Raw genomic sequence first — 14,385 nt, 5'->3', positions numbered from 1 at the left:
ATTGGTGGGCATTCCAGTGCATTTATAATGCCAAGTAAAGACAGGGTCAGGATATTTGGCTTATTGTCCCTTACAAAGATTTCTCTGTGCTAGGAGCATTAAAACTCCTCTGTCCTGGATCTCGCTCTGTAGCCTAGGCTGGCCTCAAACTCATAAAGATCCGTCTGGCTCTGCCTCCCGATTGCTGGGATTAAAGGCGGGCGCCGCCACCTCTGGGCTCCTACAGCCTTTAATACTCATTTGTTCCTGTACACTCACATTCTTCTCATCCTCTAGTTCCCCGAGACTCTAATGTTTCCACATGCAAGTAAGAACACATAGCACTTGCTCCTCTTACTCAGTCTAAGCACTGTAGCGAGCTGTCAGTGGTTCACAGCACTCTCATAATCATCATGTAGTGAAATTCTCAGTCTTGGAGTAGGGGCTTTGTCTTAGGATAACAGTGAAAGCTCCCTTGGCACACAACCATGGAAACCTGCCTGATCAATAGAACATTCTCAGGGAACTATTATCCACACTAAAACAAAACAAAACAGGCTTACAACACAAAATGATTCTCTTTTGTTTGTTTCTTGAGACAGGGTCTCATGCACAGCAGGCTTGTCTTGAGTATGCTATGCAGCCAAGGAAGATAACTTTGAGCTACAGATCTTCCTGCTTCTAACTTCCCTCCTATGGTGGTTTGAAAGAAAATGGCCACCATAAGCACACTGGGAGTGGTGCTGTTAGGGGGTGTGGCTTTGCTAGAGAAGATGTGGCTCATTGGAGGAAGTGTGTCACTGTGTGTGTGTGTGGGGGGGGGGGCTTTGAGATCTCTTATGCTCAATATAGGCCCAGTGTCTCAGTTCACTTCCTGTTGCACGCAAATCAAGTTGTGGAATTCTCAGTTCTTTCTCCTGTACCATGTCTGTGTGCCTGCTGCCATAGCTCACCATGATGATAATGGACTGAACCTCTGAAACTATAAGCCAGCCCAATTAAATGTTTTCCTTTATAGAAATTGCTGTGGTCATGGTGCCTCTTCACAGCAATAGAACCCCTAACTAACACAGAAGTTGGCATCAGGGACTGGGGTATGCTGTGATGGGCTTGACTGTGTCTTTGTGTGCAGGAATATGGACCTTGGGACTGTGGATTAGAAAAGCAATTGAATGTTTTTTAAGTGCTGCTTAATGGGCCATACTAGTAGGAGCATGGAAAACAGCGGTGCTGAGTGTGATCTGATGAACTGTGAAGGCCTGGCTCGAGAGGTTTCAGAGGAGAAGAATTTTAGTATGTTGCCTAGAGACTGTTTTTGTGATATTTTGGTGAAGAATGTGGCTGTTTTGCCCTTGTCCGAAGACTGTACCTGAGGCTAAAGTGAGGAGTTTTGGATTAATTCCATTGGCAGAAGAAATCTCAAAACACCTAGTATAGACTCTGTCAGATGAATATGAGTGTTAACTTTGATGAAGAGTTATAACGAAAAGGAGCAAGCAGAGCAGGGTAAATTACAAAATGTACAAATTGAAAAGAAAAGGATCACCAGAAAGTGGATTGAAGGTAAGTCCTGTGTTCAAGAGATAAACAGATGAAGAAATGGAATAAAGGAAGTGGTGACCTCAGGGCAAGATCCCATCCAGCTGAGTTTCCATCTCCTGAAAAGGAATTAAAGATAAACTTAGGGCCAGATGTGGTGGTGCATGCCTCTAATCCCAGCACTCCAGAGGCAGAGGCAGAGGCAGAGGCAGAGGCAGAGGCAGAGGCAGAGGCAGAGGCAGGTGGATATCTGAGTCTGAGGCCAGCCTGGTCTACAGATCCAGTTTCAGAACAGCCAGGCTTTGATAGAGAAGGAAACCATCGAAAACAGAAAGTTGGTGAGGATAAAATTGAACGAGAGGGCCATGTTTCAGCTCCAGCAAGCGGCAGAACTCGGCAGCTTCAGTCATGTGGTTCTGGGAGAAAGGGGCTATGGAATTTGCCTCCTCAACTATGGAAAGCTGCTGAGGCCGGGCATGTGTCAGGGGTGTCTGTGAATGGAGGCCTAGAGACGCCATTGTGTGAAGCTGTGAAGTTGAAGCCTGGATTACTTTGGAGACTCCAAGACATTGAAGATGCCAGAGCAATGGGATACATACTAAGGAAAAAGCTACTAACAGGAAGTGGAACCAGCCCAAGAGAAAGAAGTATATTGCAGTCAACAAAGCTGAAACGAGTTGGAGATCTGAAGAGGATTTGGACATCAGACATGGAGATGTAAGTGCTGGGAAATGAACCTGGGTCCTCTATGGGAGCAAGAAAGAGTCTCACAAACATTTGTAACTCCAGCTTCAAGGGACCCTATGTCCTCTTCTGACCTCTTTGAGCATCCACACATGTGGCACACACACACACACACACACAGAAATAAATAAATAAATAAATTAATTAATTAAATAAAATAAAATAAAAACACATTGTTTACAAAGAAAAGAAAAGAGGAGTAAAGTTGGCATGGTGGCTTAGACAGTAATCCCAGCACTCTAGTGATGGAGGCAGGCAGTCTGTGAGTTTGAGGCCAGCCTTAATTACATAATGAGTCTTTGTCATTAATTCATAAATAACTAATAAACATTTGAAAAAAGAAAGAAGTGGGTTAAAACCTAACCATTTAAAACACACAAACAATACCTATGAGTACATACCTGTGAGATTTTAATTTAAAATATTCTGTTGTTTCCCAGATGCTCCATAGAAGGCTTACATTGGTCTTTTTGGCTTTAAGTCAAGAGTTCAGCCTGCCAGAGGGCAAAAAACCAGATACATTAGACTCAAAAGAGCCACAATAGAACTGACAGCTTCATGGAACCAATACAAGCCAGAGACAACGGGATAATATTGTTAAAGTCCTGGAAACAATATACAAAAACAAAAGAGTAATCTAGAAGTTAATACCCAGCAAATTGTCTTTCAAAAATGAAGGTGAATACACCCCCCCACACAGCAAATTGAGCTTTGTCCAAAGCACAAGAGCAATTCTGGGGGGAAAAGATTTTGTTCAAAACAATGGTGTCGGAACAACTGTACAGGCAGAGGCACAAGACTTGAAGCTCGAATTGAACCTCCTATTTTATTAAAAATTCAAAGTGAACCAACTCTTTCAGATTCCACACATAAGTGAGATCATCTGCCATCTGTCTCTCTGTGGGTGGCTTCACTTAAGATGGTACCCTCCAGTCATCTATCACAAATTGCAGGATGGCTTTCCATTGAAAGACTGAACAGTACTCATCGTGCATGCACATCGCCTTTTCTTCATCTATTCATCTGCAGTTCATTCTATTCATAGATTCTTGTGTAGAGAGCTAGAAGGACCATAGGAGTATACCTATCTCTTCAACACACAGATTTCATTTCCTAGAGTTTACCTCATAGAAATAGGATGATGATTGCTTAGGGCAGAGGTTAGAGAGCAAAGAAAGGACCTTGGACAGATATTGGTGGAAGGACACAGAATTTCAGTTACTGACAAGTGAGTTCATATTATTCAGTATGATGACTCTGGTTATGGACACTACATTGTAGTTTTGAAAAATGCTGACAGAGCCAGGCATGGTGGCACATGCCACTATATGATACCAGTACTTGGGAGGCCGAGTCAGGACTAAAAAGCCTAACAATAAAAACAGAGTGCACACATGCCAAGTGTTTGCACAGCTTGGGTTCCAGAATCCTGACCAGAGGCATGAGTGAATGAAGAAAAGACAGACACATTCCGTAAAAGCCAAGAACTGGTAGACTGAGCTCTCTGATGGAGAAGCCACAGCACCCCAAAAGGACAGCCTGTCTATCATATACAGTTGAACAGGGAGGTGGGTTATTGCATAACACTGAACAAGGAAGCAGGTTTATTATAAAGTATTCTTCAGGCCATAAACGCCTAGGGGTGGGAGAAAGCTACAGTGGACTTTTCTGCACACACTGTTACCATCCACACATAGGCCAAAAGGTGGCTTTGCTGCCCCTCTGAAGGCCACTTAGGGAAGGCTTTTCCACTCCTATGGGTCTGAGGTATTGGGGTCTTTGACATGCCCACACTCATGTCAAACAATACGCATTTACTCAGGACTTTACTTGCTCTCCTCCCACACACAAATAAGAAAAAATAAATATATTCAAATAAATATGAAATCAACCCCAAACCAAAGTTCAAAACGTGTCATAGGGCTGGTGAGATGGCTTAGCAGGTAAAGGCAATTTATGTGATGACCTGAGTTAAATTCCCCACAGCTACACAGTGCAAAAGGGGGGCCACAAGATGTCCTCTGACCTACACACGTGTGTCATGGCATGTGTGTGCATGCACATACACACATACAATAAATACATGGCACATTCACATAATAAATACATGTATTTTTTAAATGTATCATAGATCAATGCAAAAACAGATAATCTTTGAGCTCTCCAAGCAGTCAGAGCGCCAACATCAAATTTATGATACTACAAAGGAAAAATGAATAAACTGGGTCTCATTAAAATAACAAGTCCTGTTCTGTTAAAGATCCTTTGAGTCAGAAAAAAGACAAGTTACAGACTGTCTGAAAATTATTTTCATGCAACAAAGGACAAAGACTGGTACCTATATTATAGAGTCCTCAAAATGCAGCAGCAAAAAACCAATAAGAAAAGAAAATAGATTCAGGAATCAGGTAGAAAATGGGCAAAGGGCATCAACAAACAGCTCCCCCATGAGGGTATACAGATGGCAAAAGAGCACATGGGAAGATGGCCGGCATCATCAGCTCCATTCAATTGCTGGGTCTGCCATAACAACACAGCACAAATAGCTTTCTCATCATTCTGGTGGCTGGGTTCTAAGCCTCTCTCCTCAGCTTGCAGATGGCTGCCTTCTCCATGTTCTCATCCCTCTGTGCACATGCCCACCCCAGTGTCTAATTTTCTTTTCTTAAAAAATTGATGTATTTCTATCTAGCCTTCAAAATCGCCATGTAAGTATACAATGTATTGGTGATATTTACCCCTCCACTCCCACCCCCATTACTCCCAATGCCTCCCAACTTTTTGTCCGTGTGTGTGTGTGTGTGTGTGTGTGTGTGTGTGTGTGTGTGTGTCACCGAGTCCAATTAGTGATGTGCATATGCTCGTGGCTGTGTGGGCCACCCACTGGGGCACGGACAACCTACTAGTGACCACACCCACCCCTAGAGAAAAGTGTGTCTTCTTCCCCCAAGCCGGCAACTAGTAATTGCTCCTTAGCTAGGACTGGGGCCTTGTGAGCTCCTTCCCTATGCATGCCAGAAAATGTTTATCAACTGGATAAAAATAATTTCAGATATGTATAAAATTGTGCAAGTTTGTCTTTCCTAACATGAAACCATTTGTTGTTGGATTAACACCCCAACCCGCAGGCCTCATTTTTAGATTAAATATATCTTTGACAACTTCATACGCGTGTGTAATGTATCCTGATGACTCTTACCCTCCACTTTCCCCTTCCCCCCTTCCCCCCCTTTAAGACTTGGCAGGACGACAGTCATGAATGAGGGCAGGGCTCATGGGACCCTGTCTCTTCCTGGGGGACTGCTGGCTTTTGAAGAATACTGGGACAAGCCTTCGTTTTGACTTAATCACCTCTTTGAAAGCTTTGTTTCCAAATATGCTCACACTATGAGGTAATGGGGATTGGGCTTTCATACCTGAGACTGAGGTGGATACAGGATCATCTCATAACAAACTAATGTGATCATAAAATGGTGTTCAATATTAAGCATCGGGGCAACACAAATTAAAACCTGCAATGAGATATTACTATATACCAAGACAGCTGTAATGAAAAGACAGAAAATAACAGGTGCTAGCAGGGTGCAGAGAAAGTGGAAACTTGATCCAGTGCTACTGACAATGTAAAACAGTCCAAGCATGCTACAGGACAATCTGTCAGTGCCTTAAAATATTCAACAGGGACTTACCATATGCCTCAGTAATTCCATTTCTAGATATAGATATACCTCAATGAAATGCATAAATATGGACACAAAAATCCAAATACAAGAATCCTTACAGATACATTATTTATAATACTCCCAAATTGGACAGCCAAATTTCCATCAAAAGTAGAATGGAATTTTTTTTTTACTATATCTATACAATGAAATATCACAGCACATTAAAAGGAAACTGTGTTGAGACACCATAGGAATGCATTCCATGAGCATAATGCTGAGTCAAAGAAGCTAAATACAAAATAATACATATTTCATCATGGCTGTGAGATCCCATGCATACAATTTTCAAAAATGGGCAAAACAACTTTGTGATTTTAGAAATCAGTATTATTTTAATCTCAGCAGGAGGGGAAGGAGGCTCTATCATGTGTCCAACTAATATGTTCATTCAACAAGACTGCATCCATTTAAATGTGTGCTTAACTTCATATAGCGAAATAATTCACTTAAAATTTCCAGGGCCTGTGACCGGGGTCTTATTTCTAACAGAGGAAAGTGGACAATGACGCCCATACCCAACCAAGAATCTACCTCCAATTGAGATCTGCTTGCAAAGGAAAAATTAGTTTTCTTTAATGGAGTCTCACTGGGTATATTTATCACACTTAAGAATGGGCCCCATAACCTGCAGTATATGGCCAACATAAGATAAATTCAATGGTCTTTTTGTACACTTTTTGTTTCATATTGCTTTGTTTGGGCATGTTTTGTCTTATTGGTCTTTTGTGTGTATATTACAGTTTCTTTTTTTTTAAGGTTTATTTATTATGTATACAGTGTTCTGTCTGCACATATGCATGCAGACCAGAAGAGGGCGCCAGATCTTATTTATAGATGGTTGTGAGCCATCATGTGGGTGCTGGGAATTGGAACTCAGGATCTCTGGAAGAACAGCCAGTGCTCTTAACTGCTGAGCCTTTCAATTTTGTATTTTTATGGGTTTTTTTTTTTTGTGTGTGTGTGAGATGTTTCTTATATTTTTTATTTTTTGTTTTCTAGAGAGAGATAGATAGATAGATAGAGAGAGAGAGAGAGAGAGAGAGAGAAAGAGAGAGCGAGCGAGAGAGCATGGAGTATCTGGGAGGAGTTGTGAGAGGGGAACCATAATCAGATTATATTGAATAAAAATATTTTTTGAAAAATTCACAGGGCCAGAGAGATGGCTCAGCTCTTGCTGTGCAAGCATGACATAAGTTTGATCCCACGAACCCATGGTGGGAGGAGAGACCCAATTCCTGAAAGCTAGCTGTTCTCTGACCTCCATATGATCATTGTAGCGTGTGCCCCACCACACATACACAAAAATCAAGTTACAAGACAGTTGTGTAGCTTGACCTGCTTAGGGGGCTCCTTGGCAGTGAGATCAGGATTCGCCTATGGTGTAGGAGCAGTGTTTTTGGAGCCCAGTGCCTATGGTGAGACACTGTGCAGCCTTGGTGCAGGGAGGAGGGGCTTGGACCTGCCTCAGCTGAATGTGCCAGGCTCTGCTGACTCCCCAGGGGAGACCTTGCCTTGGAGGAGGGGGGAATGGGGGGCTGGGTTGGAGGGAAGGCTGGGGGGTGGGAGGAGGGAGGACAGGGGGATATGTGGTTGGTATGTGAAATGAATAGAATATTTCTTAATAAGAAAAAATGAAAAAGGAAAAAATAAAACAAAAATTGGAAAATATCCCCAAATTATTTTTTAAAAAGTCAGGCATGGTGGTAAGGTAGGTAGCACTGAGAGGGTAGAGGCAGGAGGATTATGAGTTTGAGGCCAGCCTTAACTACAGGATACAGAAAAGTTCCATCTCTTCCTAAAACTCTCCTATGTTGCTTCTTTGTAGTTACTTCTACCCACAACCTGGGGTAGCCATTGGTCTCTTCTGTATCACTGTAGCTTTGGCTTTTCAAGAATCTATCATGTGCTATATGTAAAGAAAGGCAGTTGAGCAGTACTGAGAATCTGCACAGGAATTCACACCGAGCAGCATAGAAGGACAAAACTTAGGGGCAGACAGGATTGCTCCTCACTGAAGCATTTATCAAGGGAAGGCATGGCATCCCCTTCCCTACAGAATTCTTCAGCTATTAGTTTTTATGGTGCTGAAGATTAGAACACAGGGGAGTGTACATGCTAGACAAGTGCTCTACCGATGGTTATAGCTCTGCCCTAAACAATTTTTTGAACGGGGTTATATATAGAAAATAATCTGGATTTAGGCCAGTTCTTTATCTTTTTTCTTTTCTTTTCTTTTTTTTTTTTTTTTTTACTTTGTTTTGTTTTGGTTTTTCCAGACAGGGTTTCTCTGTGTAGCTTTGCGCCTTTCCTGAAACTCACTTGGCAGCCCAGGCTGACCTCGAACTCACAGAGATCCACCTGCCTCTGCCTCCTGAGTGCTGGGATTAAAGGCGTGCACCACCACCACCCGGTTTACATTTTTTTTTGGTAAGGCCTGTTTGTGCAGCCCTGGCTGGCCTCAAACTCATAGACATCCACTTGCTTCTCCGGCTCCTGAGTGCTGGGATTAAAGGCCTGCACCACCACACCCATCTTATGGCCAGTTGATTTTAATGAAGTTGATCAGATCAGAAAGTCTTTTTAATAAATTATTACAATTGAATACCTACTAACAAGAGAATGGAACTGGAATATTTAGTCAAACCATATAAATCACCTCAGAAAGGATTAAAGGTTGCAAACTCTATGAAATTATCATAAGCAGTTTTGTAACTATGAATCCAAAAGAACAGGCAACATTCAAAACCATGGGATTGCATCAAACTAAAAGTGCTGATGTAGTGATATTTTATTTGTGTTTTAACAAATAAATCTTATCTGGAGATCAGAGAACAGAGCCAGCCACTAAATTAGACATAGAGGCCAGGCAGTGGTGGTACAAGAGGTCTGCAGAGTTGGCGACGCGAAGTTGACTGTGGCTTATTCTGTTTCTCTGATCTTTCAGCATTCACCCCAATATCTGGTTCCAGGATTTTTTTTAATAATAAGACTCTTTAGCAATTCGTGTTACACGCTGATATAGTTGAGCAAAGAGCTCGAGAGTGAGGAAACAACCCACAGATTAGGAGAAAGCACTTGTGATCATTTGATTAAAGGGCCACTATCCAAAACCTGTAAGAAGTAAGCTCATCAGCAAGAGAAACCTGCTTAAAATGACTGTCTTCATCTAGTTTGCTTGCTGTAACAAAACAATGAATAAAGAACACAGATTTGTTGCTTGCAGTTTTGGAGACAGGGAAAGCCAAAGATCATGAGGCAAGCTCCTTCAGTTGCAGCCTTTCTTTCTGCTTCAGAAATGGTACCCTTCTTCCTGTCTTCACAGGGCACAAAAGACAGCTCTCTTTCCCAAGGGGGACTAACGCCTTGTGACCTATTTTGCATTGCCTCTACCTCTTAATACTATTTTGTGTTGGGGATTAGGTGTCAATATGTGAATTTGGTAAGGAGAGACACAGACATTCCAACTATAGCAATGGACAAAGGCCTGACATGATATTTCTAAAATAAGATAAGTAATGAACACATGTACTGTTCAAAAACAAAAACAAACGACCCCCCAACAACTCAGCATTAGTAACTACACAGAAAATACAAATTGTAACCACTGTGAGACATTACCTTCCACCTGTTAGGATGGCTGATATCAAAAAGACTAAAGATAAGCATCAGCAATGACGTGGAGAAGAAGGACCACTGCTGGTGGGGATGAATAGTATACAGTCGCTGTGGCCAACATGGAGGTGACTCAGAGAACTGGAAAGAGAAGTTCTGTACCATATGACTCAGCAATCTCACTCCTGGGGATTCTACTTAGGAAAAATGAAATCAGTATGTCCAAGAGACACTTGCATCCCTGTGTACTGTGCAGCAGCACCTACTCACAGCAGTCCAGAAACAGAACAAACTTGTCTGTCAAACTGATGAACAGTTAAAGAAAACCTCACTATCTCACATACACTTTTTCTTTTAAAAAAAAAAAAGAAAGAAAACGCTGGATTTATGATAAAATGGATGAACTCTGGGACACTATGCTAAGTGAAATAAGCCAGGTACAGAAAGACAAATAACATAATGGTGTATGTATATTTTAAAAAGAAGTCAAACTCAAAGAAGTTAAATAAGAATGGTTTGTATCTTTTCCTCAAGACTTGTGGAGTAATAGAAGAGGTCATATTGAGGAGCACTCAAGAGTACTGAAGGCCACAGCCTCATAGGTGAGGAGGGAAGGAAAAAAGAGGATGAGGATCCAATTAAATGAGTGTTTTACATATTTATTGCACAGCATAGGGACATAACATAATAAATAGTTTAAAATTTCAGAAATGGTGCATTTTAAGTATTCTTTTTGTTTTATTTTATTTTATTATTATTTTTTTTTTGAGACAGGGTTCCTCTGTGTAGCTTTGGAGCCTGTCCTGGAACTCTGCAGACCAGGCTGACCTCGAACTCACAGAAATATATCTGCCCCTGCCTCTCTAGTGCACCACCACCACCTGGCCATTTTAACTATTCTTATCACAAAAAGCATTTGAAGTTATATATGTTAACTTGCTTGATTTATTCCTTCCAATGTACACACATGAAATTTTCCCATTATGTCCCATAAATATACACAATTATTGTTAAATAAATTTTAATAATAGAAGAATTACTTCTACTGAAAATTGTTAAAGAAATGATGAAAAATACAGAGAGGATGGAAGAGGGAAAGTAGAAATTTATGGGCTCCAATTTCAGTCTTGTTATATTCCATTGTTGGTACATTACAAATCAGTGCTCAGACAAAAAAACCATCTTTAGTCACTTTTAGTGTCTTCATTCATACTTTGACTTAGGAGAGGAACAATTAATAATCTGTGGCCTTTGGCTGCCAGTGTAAACAAGAGAGCTATAGATAACTGCAACTTTTAATTGTAATCATGTATGGAGATTCCTCCAGGAGTGGTAATGAGATAGTTTCACTAGTTAAATCAGATGCTTAGGATACCAGTAGTCATCAATTAGGGAATCAGCAACTCTAATATATTCCGGAGGTCATAAGATATTATAGGTGGAAAAGAACAAGGTTATTTTTAATAACCAATATATATCAGTTCTCAATTAATTTTCCCTTTCTTATTCTTTTAGAATGCACGAGAAAATAAGCTACATACAATATAATACTGAAAAATTAAATGAATTAGAAAATTAAAACACATGTAATGGAAATAAAAAAATATTGTTCACTGGCATTTCAGAGGTTCCTGGGAAAATGATCACGGGGCTAGTAGGATTCCCCACTCAAAAAAAGCTCAGGGAGTAATTATACTGTGCTTCTCAAAATGTTCCAGATAAAAGGAAAAGTCATAGATGCAGAGGGCAAGCTTTTGGAAGCATGTGATCATCAGGGGATCAACTTTAAGATTAAAAAGGAGGAAGGGTGTGGCCCAGTGAGGTAAAAGATGTTCATGTGTTCCTTGATGTGACCTTCTTCTATGATCTAATAAATCGTGAGGGGGGAAAATCCTGTTCTTAATGTGGTTCAATTTCTATTAGAAGGTAGTAGAGTTTTGGGTCACAGTCTTAGTAGTCAGGGTGGCTAGTTTTACATCAATGTGTCACAAGCTGGAGTCATCTGAGAAGAGGCAATTTCAATTAAGAAAATTGTGATTGATGTGGGAGGGTCCATCCCACTGTAGGCTCTCTAAGCAATCAGGCTGAGCAAGCCCTGAGGAGCACCCCTCCATGGCCTCTGCATCAGCTCCTGCTTCCAGGTCCCTGCCCTGTGTGAGTTCCTGTCCTGACTTTCTTTGATGATGAACAGCGACATAGAAGTGTAAGCCAAATCAACACATTCCTCCCCAAGTTGTTTTTGGTCATAGTGTTTATCATAGCAGTAGTAACCCTACCTAAGACCGAAGTCTCATAAAGCCTGAGAACATCTAGAAACAGTGAGTGATCCAGAGAAACATGCGAACAGAGACAGAATCACTTGACCAATTCTGGGTTTCCTGTGATTCTGGAATCGAGGCTCAAGAAAAATATGCTCTTCACTAAAGAAAGAATGTCATGGTTTATTGTTCAACTCTATTCCCATTCTCTAATAATTTGAACAATAAACACATTTGAAAGGGAGAGATGGCTCAGTGGTTAAGAGCTCTAGCTGCTCTTTCAACAGACCCAGGTTTGGTTTCCAGCACCCACAGGGCAGCTCACAACCATCTGTGATGCCATTTCCAGGGGATCTGGTGCCCCCCTCTGGCCTTTGTGGGTAACAGGTACACAAGTGGTCCACAGACATACATGAGGGCAAAACACACATACACAAAATAAAATGAAAAAAATGTTTAAGGACCAGATAAATAATATGAAACTGCAGAACACTGGAAAGATCATGATCTTAAAAGCAAGAAGCAAGAGGCATGACTCAGTGGTTTAAGAGCACTTGCTACTCTTCCAGAGAACCCAAGTTCAGTTCTGAGCATCCACATGGTGGCTTACAAACATCTGCAACTCCAGTACCAGGGGATCCAACACCATCTCTCTGGCCTCAGTGGGCACCAGATATGAATGTGGTGCACAGACATAGGTAAACACTCATGCACATAAAATAAAAATAAATACATTTAAAATTTTATTAAGAGCAGGAATGAAAGAGATGGCTCAGCAAATAAGAGCATGTGTTGCTCTTACAGAGGAATGGAATTGGTCCCCCAGTACTGTATCAGATGGCTCACAAGTGGCCCACAACTCCAGCTTCAGGGAATATTATGCCTTCTTCTAGACTCTAAAGAAACCTGCACTCATGTGTCCATGCCCACCGCACACATACACACAAATTAAAACTATCTTAAAATTAGCCACAAGAAAAGAATGCTACCTGCAAAAGGAGAAGAGTAAAATTAGGAAGTCTGTTGATGGATGAGATGGTTGGAAAAATGTAGTTCTAGTGACAGAAATAGAAACTGCAGCATAAATGTGAGCTTAAGAATAAAATGTGCTTCCTCTGATGATTGATTATATGCCTAGCAATGTAGTTACTGGAATAATTTGCCCTGCCTTTAGAGATTCAGTGCCACGGGCACCTGTACATCTACTTCAAGCCCCTGAAACAGATTATAGCTGATAAAAAAAACAAAGACAAATGAAAACAACTGAAATACTAATAAGATCTGCGTAAAAATGGGTGGGGAGATAAATTGTGGGCATTCCAAATCACTTTAACCCCTACTTCAGAATCTTGATACAAGGAGTGTTTATATCAAGACCTCCATCATCAGACGTACTGCCTTTCCTATGGCTTGCTGTACATTCAAACATTCTAGGAACAAGTGTCTAATGAGCCATTCCTCAGTTACATGGCTCTGAAGGACAGAGCTGGTGGGAAAGTAATCATCTGCTGTTTTGTAAGGTTGATAAAAAAACTGATCAGTTGCTGGCTAGGGGTGTGAGAGAATAGATACACGAACGGCATGAGGGAGTTTGTTTTTAGGGTTAAGGAAGTAGTTTTTATATTGATGCAACACAAATATGCATGTGTTAAGAGTCACCGATGTATATACCAGAAAAAGTTGTTTATGGTATGATCAGACCAAACCCTCCCCACCACAATGATAGCCTTGACGGGTTGTATAAAGAGGACTGCAGGCACCACCCACTTTCTACATCTCTTTTAGGTATCTATTTATACACAATAATCAATTTCCTTCAATAGTCTATCCTCCTACTGTTTTGTATTAACTTTATAATTTAGTTTACACGTTGTAGGAACATCAAGATTAGATTGAGAATGAACAAAGGGGAATGAACATCAGCCATGAATGGATTCAAGTAACTGATAGAGACTTGGAGCTTCCTTTAGGAGAGATTGGTGGACTTGTGCTCATAGGAGGAAGGTTCATGTGATGATGAGCAAGGACAGCTGCTGCTATTACAGTGTCTGCACAGTGAATGCAGCAGATAATATAGATAATGACACAGATCAGCAATTCTAAGACTCTAGGGGCACCTCTCATTATCTCTGCCTGCTGGTTTTCATGTTTTTATGCAATCCTCTCCCCTTGAGCACAGGTAGAACTGGTTACTTGTTTTTAATCAAAAGCATATGGCAGAGATAGGGGTACAGCTATTGGGATTATGTCACATATAAGACACTCTTTCTGGCATACTCACTCTAGAGGCTATCCTTTTTCTGACATGATGAAAACCATGTTGGAAAAGCCTGTGTGGCAAGACCTATAGGTAAATGCTAGGAATTGTGTGAGATCTTTAGGAGCTGAGGATGGCCACCTATAAGAGGCTATGCTTTCAGACCTAGATATAAAGACATAGTCAACTTGGAAGTAGATTCTCTTCTAGTTGAACCTTTACCTGAGAACCAGTCTTGATTATACCTTGGTCACAGCCTTTTAATCCTACC

The sequence above is a fragment of the Onychomys torridus genome, chromosome X (genome assembly GCF_903995425.1).
Source record: "Onychomys torridus chromosome X, mOncTor1.1, whole genome shotgun sequence".
NCBI lineage: Eukaryota > Metazoa > Chordata > Mammalia > Rodentia > Cricetidae > Onychomys > Onychomys torridus.
The sequence above is the reverse complement of the archived record's forward strand: the minus strand, read 5'-3'. Positions refer to the sequence as shown.